Raw genomic sequence first — 25,353 nt, forward strand, 5'->3', positions numbered from 1 at the left:
ATTCTACTTAATATGTGAAGTTTGTCATTTTTATCCAACATTTAATCATTACACTAGTTTATGGAAGCTAGCCCTTCTACCACATCTCAAAATATATTCAAATGTGAAATTTCTTCTATAGGCCTTACAGACTTACATAGCTTAGTTTAATAAGTTTTTCAAGTCCTCTACACTCTTATACTTGATTCACCTTTATAGCATATGCATATGGAATTTTTACCATTGTAGATATTAATGTACTAAAAAACTATGCTAAATTTCAAGAGAGCATGTCCTACTAATATTGTAGTGAATTATATACTATGGATTCATTTTGTGTATAGGTTGGAACAAAAGAAAAAGGGGCAATATTGCTATTAGGATTTAACTCTGTAGTTTTTCAATTAAACTTATTGACCTATGTGTCATGAGTAGTGGTTTCCAAGAACTCATCACTCATGAGAATGAAAGGAACACTTAGCACTCATTGCATCTAGGTGATGATCACAAAGGTGAAGTACAAGGACACATTCTACTTACAATCTCATTTGCAAACCTTCATAAAGTATCATTCCTTATGACCCTTCATTAGAAAGTCTCTTAAGATCATCAATTGACAAGGAGGAGATATTTGTGAGAAATATTAAAACAAAATAAAAAACTCACAACCCTAAACCTAAAAAATCTGCTCAGCAAATACTATTACCGAGTGCCAAAATTTGCTTGGCAACTTAAGAAAATCGAGTGGTAGGAGAGGTTACTAAGTGAGCTCAGTAAAAGAAGAGCAAGCAACTCGGTAGCCAAAGGATGCCGAGTGAGCTCGATAAATGAACAACTCGGTAGCCAAAGGATACCGAGTGAGATCGGTAAATGAAGAGAAAACAACTCGGTAGCCAAAGGATACTGAGTGAGCTCGGTAAATGAAGAGGAAACAACTTGGTAGCCAAAGGATACCGAGTGAGCTCGGTAGTTAAGAAACTCGGTAGCCACAAAATAGTGGAACTCGGTAGAAGAAGGCACTAAGTGAACTCAGTAGCCACTGCAAAGAATGATTTCTACCAAAGACAATACCAAGTGCAAGCTTATGACATGAATATTTTCACCATTAAAACCAAAGACCCAAAGCTTGAAATACTCAACAATAAATTTCACAAATGCAATGAACAAGAAGCAATGGAATAATGTATGCCTACTTGCTTACTATTCAACTTAGATTCAAACTATTACAAAATTTGGGAGCATTCGGCTTCAACTAGAAAAACCTAAACTGGTAAAACTTGAACAACTTCAATACTTAGAAACTTTAAACTTGAAACTCTAATGGCTACATACAGTAATGCTTGGAGCAATCACTACTTCAACAGGATGAATGAAACAATGAAACATTCAACTTACAGAATGATCAAAGAAGAAACACGTGCAACTACAGGCATGAAATGAACTTCCTTTTCTCTACATTGATGTCTAGATCTGCTGATCACTTCTCCCTTCTTCCTTCTCTACAACTTCTGATCTGCTCTTCTTCTAACTAGTTTAAACGAATGTAAACATTTCTTTTGTTACATTTGCAAAATGTTTTCCCTCTCATTTCTGAATTTGAAAAAACTCACCTACCGCATTCATGTTTATGACTGTTGTACAAGTCATTAGGGATGGTAGGTGGGTGTTTGGCTCTAGGGAGAAATGACCAACTGCAATTAATATTCCAACACTCCCCCTTTATCCCAAGCCAAACAAACAAGGATCACTGCTGATCCAAATCAACTACACCAAGACACTCTCTTAGGTGTACAAAAGTTCCAATGCCTAATGGCTTGGTAAAAATGTCTGCTAGCTGTTGCTCAGACTTACAAAATTCCATCTTGATATCCCCATTCTCCACCAATTCTCTGATGAAGTGATATCTGATTTCAATATGCTTGCTTCTCCCATGGAAGACTAGATTCTTGGACAATGCAATAGATGAGATGTTGTCACAATAAATTTTGGTTCCATCCTCTTTCCTTTCATTTAAATTTATCAAGATCCTCCTTAGCCAAATTTCTTGACATACTGCTGCTATATATTCAACCTCTATTGTAGATTGAGCAACAATAGGTTGCTTCTTGGATGCCCATGAAATTGCACCCGATCCCATATGAAACATATATCCAGAAGCGCTCTTCCTATCATCTAAGCTTCCAACCCAATCACTATCAGTATAACCCACCAACTTGAAATCATCATTTGTAGTATACAAAATTCCAAATCCCTTGGTACCTTTCTCATACCTTAGGATCCTCTTTCCTGCTTGTCAATGGAAATCCTTTGGTGTTTCCATAAATCTGAAAATTAAACTTACTGCATGCATTAGGTCTAGCCGAGTTGCAATCAAATACATTAAACTTCCAACCATACTTTTGTATAGTGTTGGATCCACTTTCTTGCTAGAGTCTTCCTTGCTCAATTTCAGACCTAATGCTGTTCGTGTGGGGGCTGCCTTACTATTCTGCATTTTGAATCTCTCCAAGATCTGCCTTGCATATTTTTCTTGAGAGATGAAGATGCCATCATGCATTTGTTTTACTTCTATGCCTAGAAAGTACTTCAAGAGACCTAGGTTTGTCATTTCAAACTCATTTTTCATGGTCTCTTTGAACTCACCAATTAGATCCTTGTCATTACCAGTAAAAATCAAATCATCTACAGACAAGACAACAATCAAAACATTTCCATTTGCTATCTTGATGTAGAGAGTGGGCTCACCATTGCTTTTGCTAAAGCCATTGCTCATCAAATATGAGTCAATCCTATTGTACCATGTTGTTGGAGCTTGCTTGAGCCCATAAAGAGCTCTCTTCAATCTATATACTTTATTCTCTTCACCTGCTACTTCATAACTAGGTGGCTGCTCCACATACACTTCTTTTTTAATACACCATTTAGGAAGGCAAACTTCACATCCATTTGGTATACCTTCCACTTGTGCTGAGCTACAATTGCTATGACAACAAACACGATTTCCATTCTTGCAACCAGGGCATATGTCTCATCATAATCTCTACCATACTACTGTTTGTAGCCCTTGACTACCAGCCTTGCCTTATGCCTATCAATCTTGCCTTCAACATTGCATTTGGTCTTGTAGACCCATTTCACTCCAATCACTTGCTTCTTGCGAGGCAATTCAATTAGCTCCCATGTCTCATTCCTTTCTATAGCATCTATCTCCTCATCCATGGCCTTACACCATTTCTTCTCCTTAATAGCTTCTTCAAAATATATTGGATCACTATGAGAAAATAATGCAAAATTAGCACTCTCATCATAATCTTCATACCTTTCATCTTGGTATATCTCCCTAAGACTCTTGGTCTTTCTTGGTAATAGGGAAGAGAGTGTGGGATCAGAATCTTCACTTCTGCTACTTGGCACTGACACTTGGTCATGTCTAGAGGAGCTAGGTAATGACTGAGGTTGCTTGCCTCTTCTTCTATCTGCTCCTTCTTCTTGTTTTTCATTAGCATCTTCTTCACTCATAATTGGCACTTTACTTGAAGTGCTCGATGAATCATCAATTGAACCATACCAAGATTTATTTTCAAGAAATTCCACATCTCTTGAAAGAGTCATCTTGTTGTTCAATGGGTCATACAATCTGTATGCCTTTGATTCTGAGTTGTACCTTGTGAAAATGCATTTCACACCTTTGTCATCAAATTTCTACCTTTTCTCTTTAGGCACATGTGCATGTGCAACACATCCAAACACCCTTAGGTGTTCAACTGTCCATCTTCTTCGTGACCATGCTTCCATTGAAATCCTATCACGGACAGCCTTTGTACGACACCTATTAATTAGGTAAACTGTTGTTGCCACAACCTCTCCCTGAAATTCAGTTGGGAGACCTCTTTCATCATGCTCCTTACCATTTCAACAATGGTCTTGTTCTTTCTTTCAGCCACTCCATTCTGCTATGGTGTATAGCTGGCTATGAGCTCTTTCTTTATGCCAAGTTTCCTACAAAAAATTACAAAAGAATTGGATGTATACTCCCCTCCTCTATCTGATCTTTGGACTTTAATATAGTGTCCACATTATCTTTTGGCCTGGGCTTTAAATTCTACAAAATTTTCAAATGCTTCAGATTTATTCTTTAAGAAATACACCCATGTCCTACGACTGAAATCATCAATGAATGTCATGAAATAAGTACTCCCCCCAATGGAAGTAACTTGCATAGGACCAATTAGGTCAGTATGCACTAACTCTAATGAATATCTAGCCCTCCTAGAATTTTCAAAATTAAAGGAAAGCCTGTGTTGCTTACCCAAAATACAAGCCTCACACTTGTCACATGAATTTCCTATTCATGGAAAACCTTCTACCATTATTTTATTTAACAAAAAATTTAAACCAAGATAGCCAAGATGACCATACCTAAGGTGCCATAGCCATGAGGGGTCTTCAATCACACTCCTTAGAGCTGATTGTGTGGGAGGTGCAACACCAACTTGAGATGAGAAACATGTCTCATTCCTTAAGGGAAACATTTTTTTCTTTGTCATTTGAACTGTTGCAAGTAAGTTCTTGCTCCCATCTTTTTCTTGAATGATACACCTGTCATTCTCCATTAGCACTTTGTATCCATTTTGAATGAGTTAACCAATGCTCATCAAATTGTGCTTCATACCAGGGGCAAAATACACATTTTATATTTCCTTCTTCTCACATTTCTTGGTGCGGACCATAATAGATCCTTTGCCCACTACTGGTAGGGTTCCATTGTTTCCCATTTTAATCTCAGATTTGAAACTCTTGTCAATGAATGAAAAAAAGGTTTCATTACCACTCATGTGGTTGCTACATCCACTTTCGAGGTACCAAACCTCAGGGCTTCCTTCTTCACCAAAATTACACATGATGAAGGCAGTGGCATTGTTTCCACTTCCCATGTCAACATCAGCCACATTTTCTTGTCTTGACTGATCATTTTGCTTCTTCCAGCACTCACTTGCATAATGCCCATATTTATGATAGTAGTAGCATTCTACATTACTCTTGTTTGAGTTGTAGTTTTTCTTACCTCCTTTTGAAGTATTTTGTGAGCTACTTGCTCCATCTGCTCTTCCCGAGCTTTCTGCTGCAGCATTTCTTTGTCCTCCATTACCTCGGCCTCTGCCTCTAGAGTTCCTACCTGAGCCATTTCTTTCTCTTCCCCCTCCTCTTGGATTTTACTGAGCCTTGAATGCTTGTTCTTGGGAAGATGAAGAAGTAGATCTGTTGATCCTATGCTCATGAGTTTGAAGAGTACCCATCAACTCATCCATTGTCAAAAAAGTGAGGTCTTTTGCCTCTTTTATGGTCATGACCAAATTGTCATATTTATGAGGCAAACTCCTCAATATCTTTTTCACTATCCTCTGCTCTTGATAGTCTTCTCCATTTGACTTCAGTTGGTTAATCACATTGGAGGTCCTTGAACTGAAGTCTGCAATTGATTCATTTTCCTTCATCTGAAGGTTCTCAAACTCCCTCCTTATATTTTGTAGCTTTACTGTATGGACTTTATCAGTCCTCTTGAAGTTCATCTCAAGGATATCCCAAGCTTCCGTTGCATAATTTTCTGCTCCAATTTTTGGAAAAACTGCCTCTATCATTGCTGCCTCAATAAGACTTAATGCCTTAGCATCCTTCCTCCTTGACTCTTTCAAATGAGTCTTATGTGCATTTGTGAGGGCAACATACTAAGTTGGATCAATCACATCATTGAATCCATTAACCACAAAATCCCATAAATCATTTGCAACCATAATGATTTTCATTTTCTTTTCCCATGTACCATAATTTTGTCCATTAAATGATGGTGGTTGCTGCCATATCTTTCCTGCATCTCCTGCCATGATAAATATCCCAGAAAATAAATGCCCTAACTCACTTTGGATGTGGGGCCTCAAAGTTTTGATACCATGTTAGAAATATTAAAACAAAATAAAAAACTCACAACCTTAAACCTAAAAAATCTGCTCGGCAAATACTATTACCGAGTGCCAAAATTTTCTCGGCAACTTAAGAAAATCGAGTGGCAGGAGAGGTTATCGAGTGAGCTTGGTAAAAGAAGAGCAAGCAACTCGGTAGCCAAAGGATGCCGAGTGAGCTCGGTAAATGAACAACTCGGTAGCCAAAGAATACCGAGTGAGCTCGATAAATGAAGAGAAAACAACTCGGTAGCCAAAGGATACCGAGTGAGCTCGGTAGTGAAGAAACTCGATAGCCACAGGATAGTGGAACTCAGTAGAAGAAGGCACCGAGTGAACTCAGTAGCCAATACAGAGAATGATTTCTACCAAAGACAATACCGAGTGTAGGCTTATGACATGAATATTTTCACCATTAAAACCAGAGATTGAAAGCTTGAAATACTCAACAACAAATTTCACAAATGCAATGAACAAGAAGTAATGGAATCACGTATGCCTACTTGCTTACTATTCAACTTAGATTCAAACTATTACAAAATCTGGGAGCATTCGGCTTCAACTAGAAAACCCTAAACTAGTAAAACTTGAACAACTTCAATACTTAGAAACTTTAAACTTGCAACTCTAATGGCTACATACAGTAATGCCTAGAGCAATCACTGCTTCAACATGACAAATGAAACAATAAAACATTCAACTTACATAATGATCAGAGAAGAAACATGTGCAACTGCAGGCACGAAATGAACTTCCTTTTCTCTACACTCTGACGTCTGGATCTGCTGATCACTTCTCTCTTCTTCCTTCTCTGCAACTTTTGATCTGCTCTTCTTCTAACTAGTCTAAATGAATGTAAACATTCCTTTTTTTATATTTGCAAAATGTTTTCCTCCTCATTTCTGAATTTGAAAAAACTCACCTACAGCATTCATGTTTATGATTGTTGTGTAGGTCGTGAAGGATGGTAGGTGGGCATTTGGCTCTAGGGAGAAACAACCAACTACAATTAATATTCCAACAATATTTTGGTGAGTCTTCAATCCCCAAACATTATCTGCAATTTTCTCTTCCATCCGCAATGATCATCTCTTCGCAGAAGTTTTGCCTAGTTTTCATTTCTCTTATTCTTTTCTTCTTCCCCTACCCATGCCTCCCTCTTTCTCCTTCGCATCGATGCCCTTCTCATGAATCTGATGCTCTTCTTCGCTTCAAAGCGGGCTTCAGTCACTCACTCGGCTCACTAACTTCATGGGTAAATGGAATTGACTGTTGCATGTGGGAGGGCATATCCTATGACAATCACACTAACCATGTTGTTTCTGTACAACTATATGACCAGCAAAGCTTCTTCCACGGTGTTATATCTGAGAGCTTATGCCAACTTCAATTTCTCAAATTGTTGAGTGTAGAAGCACTTACAGGTACCAAAATTCTTTCTCCCTATTTGGTAAACCTCTCTCATATGGAATCTTTAGATTTGTATGGTAATGAATTGAGTGGGATCATTCCATCTTTTCTTTGTTTTTTTACTTGACTTACATACCTTGATCTTGATGGCAATATGTTCAATGGAAGCATACCTGCCTGCCTAGGCAATCTTTCTTCTTTGATTGCTATTGACCTTAGTGACAACCAACTTAGTGGAACCATACCATCCAATCTGTACAATCTATCTTCTTTGGTTGCTATTGACCTTAGTGTCAACCAGCTTAGTGGAACCATACCATCCAATATGTACAATCTATCTTCTTTGATTGCTATTGGCCTTAGTGACAACTAGCTTAGTGGGACCATACCGTCCAATCTATACAATCTATCTTCTTTGATTGCTATTGACCTTAGTGACAACCAACTTAGTGGAACCATACCATCCAATCTGTACAATCTATCTTCTTTGATTGGTATTGACCTTGATGAAAACCATCTTAGTGGAACCATACCTTGTTTGGGCAGTCTTCCTCATTTAACTTGGTTTGATCTTCATGGCAACCAACTCGGTCGAAGCATACCTTCCTGCTTATCCAATCATTCTTTTTTAAATTACCTTGACCTTAGTGACAATCAACTTACTAGAAGCATTCCTCCTACATTTTCCCAATTGTCCTTGCTCTATTCTTTCTTTGGCGTTGGAAATCGTTTCAATGAGACCATATTTTCTTCATCCCTTCCATCTTCTTTAGTGTGTCTAAGCATGTCACTAAACTAGTCAATTTTAGAAACTTTCTTTCACAACCTTACAAAGCTTAAGACATTGTATTTATATGATTGTGTGTTAAATATGAGCAAGTCCTAGATCTCACCCTTTCAACTAGCTGAGCTACAATTAGTGTCAAGTACGATTCGTGATGAAATTCCCCCATGGATTTCAACACAATTCTCACTTGATAAATTAGAACTAGTAAACACTCGTCTTGTGGGAAAAATTATGTCTTGGCTGTGGGAAATGTGTTCTATATTGCAATCCCTAAATCTCTCGGGTAATCATTTAGAAGGAGGATTATTCTCAAATACCTCAGTATGGATGCAACTAGAAACCCTTGATGTGTTTAGAAATGAACTGAGTGGGCACATTCCTTCAACATGGTCTCCTATTATGACAATATTGTTTCTCAATGACAATTTATTTAGTGTCAATATTCCTCCAAGCTTGGGCATATTATCTCATCTTTGGATGCTAAATCTTGCAAACAACAATTTCACCAGACTTATTCCTCTAATCTTGTTCAGCATTTCTTCCCTTTTGATCCTAAATTTGGGAAATAATAGTTTGGAGGGAAGTTTACCACATGAATTCAGTGAGCTAACTGGATTATATTCATTGGTTGTTCATAGCAATAACCTCAAAGGATCATTGCCCACTTCAATAGAAAATTGTTCAACGTTGCAAGTTCTTGATATTGGCAGCAACTTTTTTGCAGGTGAAATTCCTACATGGCTTAAAAATATTTCAAATCTAAGAGTTTTGGTGATGAAGGAGAACAATTTTACATGAAGCATTCTTGTAGAGCTTGGCCAACTAATAAATATCCAGATCTTGTTGCTTTCTTCCAATCATATGTCAGGTTCAATTCCACACACAATTACTTCATTGCAAGCAATGTCAATGGAAAATAAAAATGGTCATGTATTGTCCACTATTGTTCGCCGTGTATTATATTGTGATGGATTGTATATGGCTTTAAAAGGACATGATCAACACTACACATATATCCTTTCTACTCTCACATCGATAGATCTCTCAAACAATGAATTGAAGGGAGAATTTGCTTCTTATTTTGGAAAATTGAAGGGGTTGAGACTTCTAAACCTTTCTAGGAATAATTTTAGTGGGATGATTCCAAACATTTTGGGAGGATTGAGTCAATTAGAGTCATTAGATCTTTCAAGAAACCATTTTTTAGGATGAATCCCTACAGAACTTGATTTCTAGATTCTTTAGTTTTCCTAAATTTGTCAGCCAATAATCTTTCCAGAAGGATACCACAAGAAGGGCATATTGGAACATTTGGAGAATCCTCTTATTTGGAGAATCCAAATTTATGGGGATGCCCTTTACCCCAAAACTGTTCTTGGCCACAATTTTCTCCTCCTCTAATTTTAGTTAGTGAAGGAAATAAAATAATGAAATATTTATGGTATAAGATAGCAGTGGGACTATCATATGGAGCAAGTTTTGGAGGGATATTATCATTGATCTTGATAAAAATGAACTGGAGATGGAAATATTTCAATAAGATTGACACAATCTTGAAATTTTTGTTTGCATGGATGGAAAAATGGATAGTATAAAGAAAAAAAAATCTAGATGTTTCAAACAGCGAGGTAATCTTTACATTTCTATATTTTTGAAATATTTATTATAATTTAAAATATTATAATGCTAAAACTTAAAAAGCAATTCTAGCAAGATAAATTTCCATTGGATCTGGTATCTATTAGTTGTAGATTGCATATTACATTATTGAACGAAAAGATAGAATCTTATGATTATTACTAATATATATGATATTTTAATCTTTTTACTAGGGATGTGCTTTCAGTTTGGATGAGTTTCTTCAACTATCCCCTAATCTGATGAAGACATAGAATGTTCTGGGCCCCTGTCATCATATATCCTATGAAAATTATTTATTTCCCGTAGGTCAAAGACTATAGTTGATAATAAATCTTTGTATGTTGCAGTTTATTTAATTTTCTAATCTACTCTACTGCACACGATTTTGGGAAGGGTCTTGATGCAGTAGAATGTTAAATAAAATTAAGTTTTAATTTTGTAATCATTTTGTTTACTAGTGTGAAAGCAAGACTGTGAAAATTACTTGATATATCTTGAGTTTTAATTTTGTAAAGTTGAATTAGTCATTATGTTTACAAGTGTGAAAGTAAGAATGTGAGATATACTTGATATATCTTTAGAATGTTGCTTTCTTCCAATCATATCTCAGGTTCAATTCCCCACGCAATTACTTCATTGCAAGCAATGTCAATGAAAAATCAAAATGGTAATGTGTTGTCCACTATTGTTGATGATGTAATATATCGTGATGGATTGGATATGACTTTAAAAGGATATGATCAACACTACATATATATCCTTTCTACTCTCACATCTATAGATCTCTCAAACAATGAAGTGGAGGGAGAATTTGCTTCTGATTTTGGTAAACTGAAGGGGTTGAGGCTTCTAAATCTTTCCAAGAATAATTTTGGTGGGATGATTCCAAATAGTTTGGGAGGATTTAGTCAATTAGAGTCATTAGATCTTTCAAGAAACCATTTTTCAGGACGAATCCCTGCAAAACTTGAATTTCTAGATTCTCTAGGTTTCCTAAATTTGTCAAGCAATAATCTTTCATGAAGGATACCACAAGAAGGGCATATTGAAACATTTGAAAAATCCTCTTATTTAGAGAATCTAAATTTATGGGGATGGCCTTTACCTGAAAACTATTCTCAGCCACAATTTTCTCCTCCCCCTCCTCTAATTTTAGTTAGTGAAGGAAAGAAAATAGAGAAATATTCATGGTATAAAATAGCAGTGGGGCTGTCATATGGAGTAGGTTTTGGAGGGATATTGTCATTGATCCTGATAAAAATGAACTGGAGATGGAAATACTTCAATAAGATTGACACGATCTTGAAGTTTTTATTTCCATGGATGGAAAATTGGACAGTATAAAGAAAAACAAAATCAAGATGTTTTGAACAAAGAGGTAATCTTTACAGTTATTTATTTTTGAAATATTTATTATAATTTAAAATATTATAATGCTAAAAATTTAAAAGAAATTCTAGCAAGATAAATTTTCATTGGATCTAGTATCTATTAATTGTAGATTGCACATTGCATTATTGAACAAAAAGATAGAATCTTATGATTATTACTAATATATATGATTTTTTAATATATATATATATATATATAGATGTGCTTCCAGTTTGGATGAGTTTCTTCAACAATCCCCTGCTCTGATGAAGACATGCAGCTCATGACATCGGACACTCCTCCTCATCTTCGACAGTCCGTCGATCGTGAAATGGCTGCAACTATGGCTAGTTCATAGCCATTGACTGAGGTATGAAAGAATTTTCTTGGTTTTAGTTGTTGTTTATAATAGTTAATATCAAAATTTCTAATGTTATTTATAAATGATTATATTGATTGAATTGTTGTAGGGTCTCGTTACATCTAATCATCCATGAGCCTTTGAGGTTGACTTGCAGAGAAACTATTTGATGGTGGTAAGAAAATAATTAATTTTGTGTGTACATATATTTTATTTCAAAGTATAATAATTATTGATTCATATCTACTTTATTTGTATCAGCTCGAGTTCGAGAAGAGCCTCAACAAGAGGACGAGCGAGCATGTCAGGAGGACCTCATCATTGCCACCATTTCCCTCCACACGATGACAAAAGACCTCGAGAGATTTGTTTCCTTCCCCTCATGGGAAGTAGAAGATATAGTTGATAGACATGTATATGTATAGGCATCAGTGGACATATTCGATATACATTTGATGTATATATGACATTTTATATTTGATGTATGACATTTATCTGATGCATGACATTATTAGACTTATGAAATTATTGGTTAATATATTATATGCTTGTTCATGTATGCCATTATTGGTTATCATAATATATTATGTGTTTGTTAATGTACATGACATTATTGGTTATCATTTTATATTATATGTCTATTCATGTATGACATTAAATTAGATATGTTCGTGTATGACATTAAATTAGATATGTTCATGTATGACATTAAATTAGATATGTTCATGTATGACATTAAATTCAATACCTAATCAGTTCAAAACTTTGATAGAATATTGATTAACAATAAACTTCATCACTATTTAAGCATAAGTTTATCAGTTCCAATATCTCATCGTCATATGATTTATGACCTTGTTCATGTTTAAAGTTTTCCTTCTCTATCATTTGTTTATCAAGTTTAGTTCAATACCTGATCAGTTTGAATTTTTGATACAATATTGATCAGCAATAAAATTTATCAGTGTTAAAAGAGCTATTTTATCCCCTTGCTTATGTTTGAACTTGGTGTGGGGCCTTGTGTTATCTCCTAGCTTAGGGGAGTGGGGCAATAGGGTTCCATGGTTGGGTGGAAAGTCTTTTATAAATTATTACTACAAACATATTAAAAAATTGAAATTGAAAATGATACATTACATTAATTCCAAGGTTTAGTTATGACGTAGAGCTAGAATAGGATTCTCAAGGTTTAGTTATGATGTAGAGCCTAATAGGATTCTCAAGGTTTCATTAATTCCATATGTTAGATTTGCCATCATAGAATACCAATTATAATTGGCACTCACATATAATTGTTTAGAGGTAATGTCACTATGGAAAAGGATTATGCAAGGGAACGAGCCTTGTGATTTTGGCATTTACACAGAAGAAAACTTGCTTCTTCAACTCCTTACACTCAACTCTTCATTGAAGTTAATCTTATAGTACTGAATAGCTGCTACAAATTCCTGGGAGCCAAGGGACCCTAAACCTATGCTAAATTTTCTAGAGACATAGGAGAAGTTACTATATGCTTCAATACTTCATAACATTCATGATCATATAGTGACACCCAAATTAATAATATTAGTAGATACTTGGGATACTTAGTACTTCATAACGTTGGAATGCTCAATGGAATGGGAAGAGGTTGGGGCTAGTATTTACCTAGCCAGTCGGAGCTAACAAAATAGACAGTTTGATTCCAGGAGGAAAGGTGAGAGAGATTTGGTAGTTGGTAACTTTGTACTAGCCAACACTACAAGTTTCAGCATCACTTGAGATGGTGTCACAAAATAAAAATGGAGTAAGATCTCCAAAAAGTGAGAGAGGTTACTATAGATCTCTGTAAGATGGTCCTCTAGGAACTAGAATCACATCCATACCTCACACGAGCTCTAAGATATGCCCTGTCAAAGATCGCAATCCTATGGCATTTAGTGATCCTTAAGGATGTTCTAGTTGGGCATGCTCGAGAATGTTTGAGTGTTGAACAAGATAGGATAAGGTTGGGGATAGGTTTACCTAGCCACCTGGAGCTAATAGAGTAGACAGTTTGATTACACGATGAAAGGTGAGAGAGATTTGGTAGTTGGCAACTTTGTACTGGCCAACACTATAAGTTTCAACATCACCCAAGATGGTGTCACAAAATCAAAATAGAGTGTGATATCCAAAAAGAGAAAGAGGTTATTGTAGGTCTCCACAACATAGTCTTATAGGAACTAGAATTGCATCCATACCTCACACGAGCTCCAAGATATGCCCCATCAAAGATCATAGCCCTATGGCATTTAGTGACCCTTAGGGATGTTCTGGTTTAGCATGCCTGAGAATGTTCAAGTGCTGAAGGGGATAGGATGAGGTTGGGGATAGGGTTTGCCTGTCCACCCGGAGCTAACAGAGTAGACAGTTGGATCCCATGATGAAAGGTGAGAGAGATTTGGCAATTGGCAACTTTGTACTAGCCAACACTACAAGTTTCAACATCACCTGAGATGGCATCATAAAATAAAATAGAGTAAGATCTCCAAAAAGTGAGAGAGATTATTATAGGTCTTCGCAACATGGTCCTATAAGAACTAGAATCACATCCATACCTTGCACGAAGTTCAAGATGTGCCCCATCAAAGATCACAACCCTATGGCATTTAGTGACCCTTAGGGACATTTTGGTTGGGCATGCTTGAGAATGTTCGAGCGGTGAAAAAGATGGGACAAGGTTGGGGATAGGGTTTACTCAACCACTTTGAGGTAACAGAGTAGACAGTTTGATCCATGACAAAAGGTGAGAGATTTGGCAATTGGCAACTTTGTACTGGCCAAAACTACAAGTTTCAACATCACTTGAGATGGCATCACAAAGTCAAAATGGAGTGTGATCTCCAAAAAGTGAGAGAGGTTATTGTAGGTCTCAATAACACAATCCTATAGGAACTAGAATCACATCCATAGCTCACATGAGCTCTGAGATATGCCTCATCAAAGATTGTAGCCCTATGGCATTTAGTGACCCTTAGGGATGTTTCGGTTGGGCGTGCCCGAGAATGTTTGAGTGCTAAATGGGATGAGAAGAGGTTGGGGATATGGTTTTTTTTGGCCACTCAAAGCTAATAGAGTAGACATTTTGATCCCACGATGAAAGGTGAGAGAGATTTGGCAGTTGGCAACTTTGTACTAGCCAACACTACAAGTTTTAGCATCACCCGAGATGGCGTCGCAAAATCAAAATAGAGTATGATCTCCAAAAAGAGAGAGATGTTATTGTAGTTCTCTGCAACATGATTCTATAGGAACTAGAATTGCATCCATACCTTGCACGAGCTCCGAGATATGCCCCATCAAAGATCGCAGCCCTATGGCAGTTAGTGATCCTTAGGGACATTTCGATTTGACATCCTCGACAATGTTTGAGCATTGAAAGGGATGGGGTGAGGTTGAGGATAAGGTTTACCTGGCCACCTAAAGCTAATAGAGTAGACAGTTTGATCCCACGACTCTTTTTCCACTAAGTTGCAAATTTGAGCAACTTTTACAACTTTCAACAATGCAATTTTGCACAAAAAGTGCATTTTTTACATTTTTCATTTGATTTCAATTCTAAAAATTGGAAAAGGTCCAAAAATAGTAAAATAAACTATTTCCAAATGCTTAGCCCTTCACCAATTCCCAAACTCCTGCAAAGTTGTCAGCCATTTTGTAATTTTGTTTTGACAACTTTTGCAATTTTTTGCAATTTTTGACATCTTAACTCCTAGACGTATAAAACTTAACCTAATGACCCTACGGACCTTTATAACCTTCTAAGAAACATAAAAATATTTTTTTCCTTGAAAATCACCTATATTGCTCATTTTTATGCCTAAAAAGTGGCCCATAGTGTAACAACAGAGACTTGGCCCAAAACAATGATACCTCATCTTTTGATATGTTATAGAGGAGCGAAATGGGTATCCTAATCTTCAATTTATTTTCTTTATGTTATGGAAAAATATAAAGAAAAATTCAAGAAGACAACATTTTATGCATTTTTTCTCTTTTTACATCATCACAAATGGAAGAAATGAGGAAGGAGCCTAATGTTAGAGTATAATAATCTATCTGCCCTACAAGTAGACTCCACTCTACAAGCCCAACCCTCAAACCTAGGGTACTCAAACAACTTAGATCAATCGTACCCTTAGGGACTGCCTATCACCAATAGGCCTAATATAGAAAATTCTTCTTGGTTTATTAAGAGTCAAATTCTCTATCAGAAAATGGTTTCTATAGAATCAACTCAAAAAGAAACTCCAAACTTTGAAGTTTCCCAATGCCCAACAATTAAATTTGCAAAACTGTTACCAACACTTCTACTAGGACAAATCCTAGGTTACCCAGTCAAAATCCCAAACCATACAAAGGACCACCCAATATTTTTACACCTTTAAACACCCTTCAATCACTCCTAAGAGATTCCAAAAGATCAAGTATAGACTCTGCTCCAACACCAACTTATGCCCACTTTGTCTCGCAGTCCTAATTCGCCAAATTAGGCTAGGTTACAAGGAAAACATGAGTAAATGGGTTCACAAACTTGGTTCAATCCCTTGTATTTCTTTTACAACTTCAATTTATCCTTCTACACCCTTCACCTAGGTCAAATCAATCAACTTGGGAGCCTAATCCTTCTTTTTCCTTCAAAACTGGACTAGACATAAGACTATGTTCAATCTAGGGCTTGTTGGTAAAAATAGGTGCCCTACTCCTACAACCCCAAAAATTTTCCATCTCAAATATCCCTATCCTAACTTTCATTCCACAAAGTAGCATTGAAATCCCACAGTGGATTTGCAAGTTAGGAGGCCATCTTGCTGAAACCCTTAGATTTAAGGTAAATCCGAGTAACCTTCACAAAAATTGCTATAAATTTTGTTCTAAATAAGATAAAGTCTTAAAAAAAATTGAAATAAAACATTAACTCAATCCTCTATCCAACCATGTGAAACTTTTACCACTACTAATCCGTACAGGCCATACAAAATTGAAAAAACAGACAAAAAGGCAAAAATTCTGAGTTTTATTCACTAAATGTTGTTCACCCATCCGTACAATGACTTTATCCACTTGTGGAGACCTTTAATAAATTTCTTCCAATGGTTATAACTATTATTTTAATGGTTGGAAGATTGTACAGCTTCTTTTTTAGTTTAAAAACCAATATTGCAAATATTGTTGCTTAGCAACTTTTTGCATTTTACAACTTTCTTGCACTTTTTGCAACTTTTTTGCTTTTTGACAATTTTTAACTCAATTTCCCCCTAATGCTTTTTAAAAATTCCAAATGAAAAAATATGAACAAATAGTGGTTGTACGAAATATGCACAAATGGTGGCTGTACGGAATATGCATAAATGAGTTGGCATCTTCATGTGACAACTCTGCTGCATTATGAAACTTGGTGATTTGCATGCATAGGGGTTTGAAATAGTAAGTGAAACTTAGGAATCTAGCTTCCCTTGTCCTAATCTAACTTCTTAATGCTTTGGTTTGGTCCTTTCCATTAGATTTGTGTACTTCCTTCTTTAAGGTGACCTAATTGAAGGAATTAGGCCTATAGAACAATCCAGTTTTGGAAGGGTTAAAAATTGTTTCAGCACTTGTAATTTTGAGAATTTAACAAGCTCAATAAAGGGTATTTAGAATTATAATTGTTTTGGGAGGTCCTTTGGAAGGTTTCATTCTTATTGCACATTTTTCCTTGGGATGGGCTAGTAGCCTTAATTGTTGCATATCAGAACAATGCCAAGAAACCTATATTTTAGTATGTTGTTTGGCCTTGATCCTTTGGTTTTACTATCATTTTGAACCCCTTATCACGCTAAGAATCTTAGTTTGTGAAAATCCACCATTCTTGGGTGTGGAGTCAAGTTGCCAAGTGTAAAGGTGTATGGATTTATGATGACCCATTAAGTGTCATTGATAATCCATCATTTGAATTGAACTTATTAATTAAGGATTGCATTTTTGTTTAGAAGAAATCTATTTTTATATCTATTTAGTTAGGGTTTGGTATCTTTTTCCCAAAAGAAAAGAGGGAACTTGATATATTATTCGTTGTTAAGAGAAGATGAGGCTTGGCATCATGATTGTCTCTTGAACGAGTGAGGGGGTGGGGTGGGAGAAAAAAGATGGTGAAATCCATAATATATATGTTTCCAATTTTATTTAATGATATAAATGGTATTTAGAATGCCAATTGGTTGGGGAGGTCCTTTGGAAGCTTTTATAATTATTGCACTTTTTTTCTTGGGAAGGGCTAGTAGCCTTAATTGCTTCATTCTCAATAGTGCCATGAAACTCGTGTTTAACATGTTGTTTGATCCTAATTCTTGGGTTTTACTGACATATTGAATCCCTCATCATGTTGTTCAACTCTATTTGTGAGGATCCACCATTTTTGGAGAGTGGAGTCAAGTTTGAAGTTGCATGGATTAATTCTAAGTGCTACATTATTTGGACATAACTATGAAATCTGAGTTTTGGTTGTTGTTGGGACTTGATTACTGGGTTTTGGTGTTTTGTTGAACCCCCTTAACATGCTAAGAGTCCTAATTTGTGCAAATCCATCGTCCATGGGTGTTGGTTCAAGTTGCTAAGTGTCTAGTTGTATGAATTAATGCTGATCCATTAGCATTGTCATTGTATCATAGTGTAGAAGTTGTGTGTGTGGTCTATCCTTGTGGATTGAAAACAACATTTTGCTTGTTCTCAAAATTGTAATATATTAATTTAAATAGATTTTATTTCATTTCAACTATTAAAATAATTTCATTAGTACTTATGGTTTTGTGTTTTTATTTAGGAAGTGTTTGACTAGGATAGATGAGTATAGATTACTAGATGGAAAATATTAAAGTGGATATGTATGATCTTTAAAATGCTATCAGAATGCTCTAAATGAACCCATAATCATCTTTCAAAATGAAGAGAAAGGATAGTTCTCCATTTTATTAAGTATATGGATAGACATACTACTATGTTTGAATCTTTAGAATTTATAGTTTGGTCAACTAGAATTGCATATCAAATGGTTTGATCTAGCCCATTTATCCCCTTGTTTATCTTTTTAAGAAACAATACCTCTTTATTAGATGGTATTTTATGATGTTGGGAGGAAGATCTAGGGTTATATAATAATAAATTAATCATTCTACATCAATATGTTAGGCATAATCAAAGGATACTTTTACTATTTAACACCTTAATCACAATAAGGAGAGGTCATATATAGTTGTTACAAATGGTGTAATTGTTAATAACCAGTCATTGTGAAGGTTGAGTTTCTACATTTTACTATAGATAATGCATTTATACAAGTACCAATGACTACAATATTTTATATGCATCATTATTATAAGTGGTTGTGTCATCAATAAGAAAGAACCAATCTAGCACACAAGAAACAAAAGTAAAACTATCCCACATGCACACAAGAGAAGAAAAACATGAGAAATCCCTCCCTTTGATCCAAAAATGTACACATTAAGGCTACATCAACTTAGGAGTTAGTCATAAATGACTTGGAAAAATGGCTCCCGCCCATGACATTTTTAAAAATTTTCCTCCTATCTATGATGATTCGACTCTTGTTCACTATTCCTGCGATGGTGTGTGGGAGGATCATGGTGTGGTGGCTACCTCTGTTGCAGCTAAGCTCCTTGCAGAAAAAAATCTATGAACCATAGACTCACCTTCCTTAACTAGACCCATTGTAGCATTACACCACTAAATGATGGATTTTGCATCTATCAATATTGCTCCATCTTTGTACTTTAGTTCTTCACAAGCCAAGGCTCTTTTGATGCATGCGCCTGCACCATCATGCTCTCCCTTTCCATTACCAACCTCTGTGAAATTCTACATATATTGAATTCTACACAACCTTTGCATCCTACTAAACCAATAGGATATCTGTGCATTCTTGAATTGAGATGCACAATTGTCTAACCAAATAATGTGCAATATGTTATGCCCCTATTAGCCAAATCTCCATAAAATAGTTGAAAATAACCATGTATGAACTCCATAGAATGTGATCGATCATCGCTGATGTAAAAATGGTACTCCCTCAAAATCTTCCTATCATCCTCCGTACTTGTAGGTGAATGCATGAATGTTATGCAAACAAATATGGAAACTCATTGAGAAGTATAATACTTTTCTTGCACCTCATTTTGTGGTTGTAGTGTGTCATTCTTTGTGAAATCTACAACAAAAACAATGGTATCCAGTGGAAACATATCCTTGCACAACTTGAATTGCAAATCCAGCCATCAAGCTCTATGGGTATGCCTTGCATACTTGTAAATAATCTTTTCATGAAAAATCTTCATGAACTCATACACTAGAATCTTTTCATTGACTAAATCACATCTTTTACCCAATTTCCCATCTTTTAAAGCATATGTCTATCTTAAATTTTCCGTAATCTACTATTTCATTTCCAATTGCATGTGTACTATCCATATGTTGACAAGTTGATAAAAGTTGCAAAGAACCACAAAATAAGCACGTACCATCCAAGCATGATGTCTTGTAAAATTGTTGGCCATCCCCTATTTCACATAAAATGTTGGATATGAATTCCCTTGAAGCTCTTGGTGGCTCATTCATGTCACAATCCTGCAAAACAAACTAAGAGTGCAAAAACACGCATATATGCCTAAAAACATCAAAATGGTTAGAAAATTCAATATGTATCATACAACAAGAAGTTGTGCATGTGTGATTTATCTTCACATAAAAAAGGTTTACCCATCTCAAGAAATCTTTGACTTATCCAAATTTGAGGATACATACCAATAATGTTTGTAAAAGATTGTGTTTGAGTTAAGTCCAAAAATGTTTCACATGTGGGTCACGATTTTGGCTACCAATCCTCCTTCTTACATCTTTTTGATTAGGGGAAACACGTGTGTTATTTTTCCAAAAATCTTTGATCAATGATTTCAAAGCTTCACTAATTTCTTTATCCTTTTGCAGTAGTCTACCACTAAATGTCCATAACTCATTTTTTATTGGATCTTCCAATCTCTCACACCTTAGCATGGCTCTCCTTAGAGTACCTCTACCAATTTTTAGTGTTTTGCTTGTATTTCTACCAATTTTTAATTTTTTTCAAGTGTCTTTCCCATCCCCTACTCTCTCTCTTACACACACTCCCATCCCCCCTCTCTCTCCCTCTCCCACTTCCTCTCCCATTGCCTACTCTCTTTCTCTCCCATCCCCTACTCTCTCTCTCTCCCCTCTCCCATTCCATACTCTCCCTCTTTCACACACACACCCATCCCCCCTCTCTCCTCTCCTATCCCCTACTTTGTCTCTCACTCGCTCTCCCTCCCCACTTCCTCTCCCACCGCCTACTCTCTCTCACTCTCACTCTCACTCTCTCCCTCTTTGCTCTCTCTTTGCTACCCCCTACTCTCTCTCACATTTTCACACTCTCTCCTATCCCCTACTCTCTCTCTCTCTCTCTCTCACACACACACACACACACACACACACACACACACACACACACACACCCACACACATTTCCATTCCCCCCTCTCTCTCCCTCTCCCACTCCCTCTCCCATCGCTTACTCTCTCTCCCATCCTCTACTCTCTCTCGAGCTACTCTGTCTCTCCCCTCTCACATTCCCTACTCTCTCTCTTTCACACACATGCACTCCCATCCTCCTCTCTCTTGCTCTCCCTCTCCCACTCCATCTCCCATCGCCTACTCCCTCTCGCCCATCCCCTACTCTCAATCTCTCTCTCCCACCTTGTACTCTCTCTCTGCCACCCCTAGTCTCTCTCACACTTCCTCTCTCTCCCATCCCCTACTTTCAATCTCTCTCCCCCATCCTTTACTCTCTCTTTGCCACCCTTACTCTCTCTCACACTTCCTCTCTCTCCCATCCTATACTCTCTCTTCCACCCCTACTCTTTCTCACTTCCTCTCTCTCCCATCCCCTACTCTCTCCCCTCTCCCATCGCCTACTTTCTCTCTATCTCTCTCTCTCTCTCACACACACACACACACATAGCCATCCCCCCCTCCCCCCCTTACTCTCTCTTACTCTTGCTTTGCATCTCTTCTTCCTTCTCTATGCACTATTTAGGTCTCAATAGTGCATGCACACTATAACACGCATGTGCTATTGACACCAAAATTCAAATGCTTTAAATAGAATGTGTGCACTATAGCATGCACACACTATAGGATGTATGCGCTATTCAAAGCTTTGAATTAAAACCAAGCCTAAAGCTTTGTTTTTCCTTGGAGATCCAACCCAAAGGTTTGGAATTTATAAATAGGTCTGAGATGTGTTTTCTTGCAAACATACAAAAAATGATTCATTTTCTTGTGTGCTCTCCTTCAAGATTCCTCATGGTTGGGCATTGATAAGATCAAGTTACATGACATTGTAGGTCTCTATGCTAGCTATATAACCATATAATTTATTTTTTAATTTAAACTATTTCAAGCCTTTCATCTATAATTTCTTTTGAATGTATGTTCATTTTTTGTCAAAAACCACCATGTACTAATTGGGCTATAGATTTTAGCTCGTTCATTGAATTTTACAACAACTTAGTTTTTTAGAAACGAGACTCCGTTCTACACACTTTGAAAAAACAAGTTTTGATTTTAGATTAGTTTTCAATTATTTCTAGGGGGAGCACATAGATATTTCACATTTTTGAGATGAGTCTAGTTAAAAAAATATACACATTAAAATTTCAAAAAGAAAAGTTAAAATTTTAGGGGGGCCACACTTTATACTGTGTTATGTTTTTTTGGAATAAATAGTACCACTTCTGTGGCCCCCTTTTTTGAGGACATAAAACTAAATCATTTTGAAAAAAAAATTAGTAGTTTAGAAACTAGATTCATAGGACTACTACTTTTGTTTTTGTCATATCTTAAAATTTCGAATGTAAATATCTTCAAATTCTTGTTGAAGTTCAAAAATTGATGACTTAAGGAAAAAGGTGTCCACTTATATCCCCCTTTTGGCACCACAACTTGGTGCATATACCCCTTAGTGATAATCAACATAGTGCAAGAATTACTCCTTCATCTTCTTAATCATCCTTCATCAAGTCTTTCTTCAGATTTGGAAATCATTTAAGTAAAACTATAATTTCTTCATCACTTTCATATTTAGTAGCTAGATAGGCATGTCACTAAACTAATCAAGTCTTGGAACATTCTTTCATAACCTTACAAAGCATTAGACATTGTATTTATCTCAGTGTTGGTTAAATATTAATGAATCTTGGATTGCCCTTTCAATTATTTGAGTTAAAATTAGTATGAACTATTGCAATGCAATGACAGGGAACCCAAGAGGAAAACATAGTAATTAATGGAAAAAGAAGATTTTTGTTGTTGTTCAACATTAAATTGCAACACATAGTCAAAAGTATTATTAAATGTAGTTCATTAACTCATTTTAACTTATTCCCTTAAAAGAAAGAAGAATACTTATCATTAATTAATTTTCTAACTCCTCATAGGTTCCTCAATGTTGCTACTAGAAACATAAAACATACTAGATATTATACATTAAGAATGAACAAACACAATATTATAATCAAGAAACTTCACATCTTATTATCAATATTCTAGACAATAATCTTAACTATTTGTTTTTCTACATTATACATAAGCATAGATACATGTCCTCGTTTACAAATAACAAGTATGGGTAAGTGCACCAAGTTGTGGTGCCAAAAAGGTGACACTTTTTTTTTTTTTCAATTTTCAATAGCGTGTACGTGCTTTTAAAAAAGAAAAAATATTATAAATGGGCTGCACACCCACAACCCATTCATTTTCATTTGTTTTTCCTACTCCTTGTAGGAGCATGTACGCAGATTGCAACAAACCAAGCTTTTCACCACCCACCTTGCAAATATGCCTCCTCATCATTGAAGTTCGAAATCATGAGCACACCGTATGTTATCTAAATTCCTTTTTGCAATGTTTGATACATTTTTAATATTTTTTTGTAGGTTTTTTACTATTTTTCTTTAGATTTGTTTATTTATTTAGATTTCAATTGATTTATTATTAGGAAATGTCAATAATGAACTGACAAATCCCCAAGAAGCTCAAAACCCTCAAAAAAATAATTTAATAATTTGATCACATTTCATATGTATAGTAAATGATTAATTAATTAGCATCTATTGACATTGTTCAAAATTCAAGGTCAGAGTGTTGGCGGGCCTAGTAGCGATCCCCCAACCCCATTTTTTTTCCCGTCCACAAGTCTAGAGGTATGTATTGATTTAATCATTTAAATTAACACATATATTTATTAAGTAATCATATTAAGGATTGACAAAAAAAATTATGCATGTGCATTAGTTCTGTACAGGATCCTTGACATTTACTATGGACTCGGAGCATAGACGTGAGATGAGCTTCATAGAGGTACATTTGTTTCATGTTAATTTAAATCATTTGGTTATATTTTTTTCATGTTTCATGTTACATGTAATGTGTATTGTATGACATTTAGCCCATGACATCGAACACTCCTCCTCATCTCCGACAGTCCATCGATCATGGAGTGGCTGTAGCTATGGCTAGTTCAGAGCCATTGATTCAGGTATGAAAGATTTTTTTTTAGTTTTAGTTGTTTATAATATTTAGTATTGATATTTATATTGTTATTTATAAGTGATTATATTGGTTGAATTTTTGTAGGGTCTCATTACACCTGATCATCCATGAGCCTTTGAGGTGGGCTTGTAGAGTGACTATTTGATGGTGGTAAGAAAATAATTAATTTTGTGTGTACATATATTTGATTTCAATGTATAATAATTATTGATTCATATCTATTTTTTTTGTATCGACTCGAGTTAGAGAAGAGCCTCAACAAGAGGATGAGTGAGCATGTGAAGAAGACCCCATCATTGCCACCATCTCCCTCCACATGAGAACAGAAGACCTCAAGAGATTTTTTTCCTTCCCCCTATGGGAAGGAGAAGATATAGTTGATAGACATGTATATGTATAGGCATCAGTGGACATATATGTTGGATTTTATGTCGGTGGACATATTCGATATACATTTGATGTATATATGACATTTTATATTTGATGCATGACATTATTAGACTTATGACATTATTCGTTAATATATGATATGTTTGTTCATGTACAACATTATTGGTTATCATAATATATTATGTGTTTGTTAATGTACATGACATTATTGGTTATCATTTTATATTATATGTTTGTTCATGTATGACATTAAATTATATATGTTCGTGTATGATAATAAATTAGATATGTTCATGTATGACATTAAATTAGATATGTTCATGTATGACATTAAATTCAATACCTAATCAGTTTGAAACTTTGATAGAATATTGATTAACAATAAACTTTATCACTATTTAAGCATAAGTTTATCATTTCCAATATGTCATCGTCATATGATTTATGATCTTGTTCATGTTTAAAGTTTTCCTTCTCTGTCATTTGTTTATCAAGTTTAATTCAATACCTAATTAGTTTGAATTTTTGATACAATATTGATCAGCAATAAACTTTATCAATGTTAAAATAGCTATTTTATCCCCTTGCTTATGTTTGAACTTGGTGTGGGGCCTTGTGTTATCTCCTAGCTTAGGGGAGTGGGGTAGTAAAGTTCCATGGTTGGGTGGAAAGTCTTTTATCCATTGAGTATTTTTCCAGAGTTTTTCAAGAGCCTTCGATGATCTTTCTTCACACATTCCAATTTTGCATCTTTTTTTGTGTGTGACTAGATGTTGCAACATTATATTTTTGTATCATGACTATGATATAATACT

General features: G+C 35.6%; 1 pseudogene; it reads left to right on the plus strand.

Annotated features, from left to right (window-relative positions):
* The first annotated feature begins 7,017 nt into the window (after positions 1-7,017).
* LOC149529462 (uncharacterized) lies at positions 7,018-11,133 on the plus strand (annotated as a pseudogene).
* Positions 11,134-25,353: the final 14,220 nt, after the last annotated feature.

The sequence above is a fragment of the Cupressus sempervirens genome, chromosome 11 (assembly GCF_028749045.1).
Source record: "Cupressus sempervirens isolate cs-2001-9-10 chromosome 11, ASM2874904v1, whole genome shotgun sequence".
NCBI classification, from domain to species: Eukaryota; Viridiplantae; Streptophyta; class Pinopsida; order Cupressales; family Cupressaceae; genus Cupressus; species Cupressus sempervirens.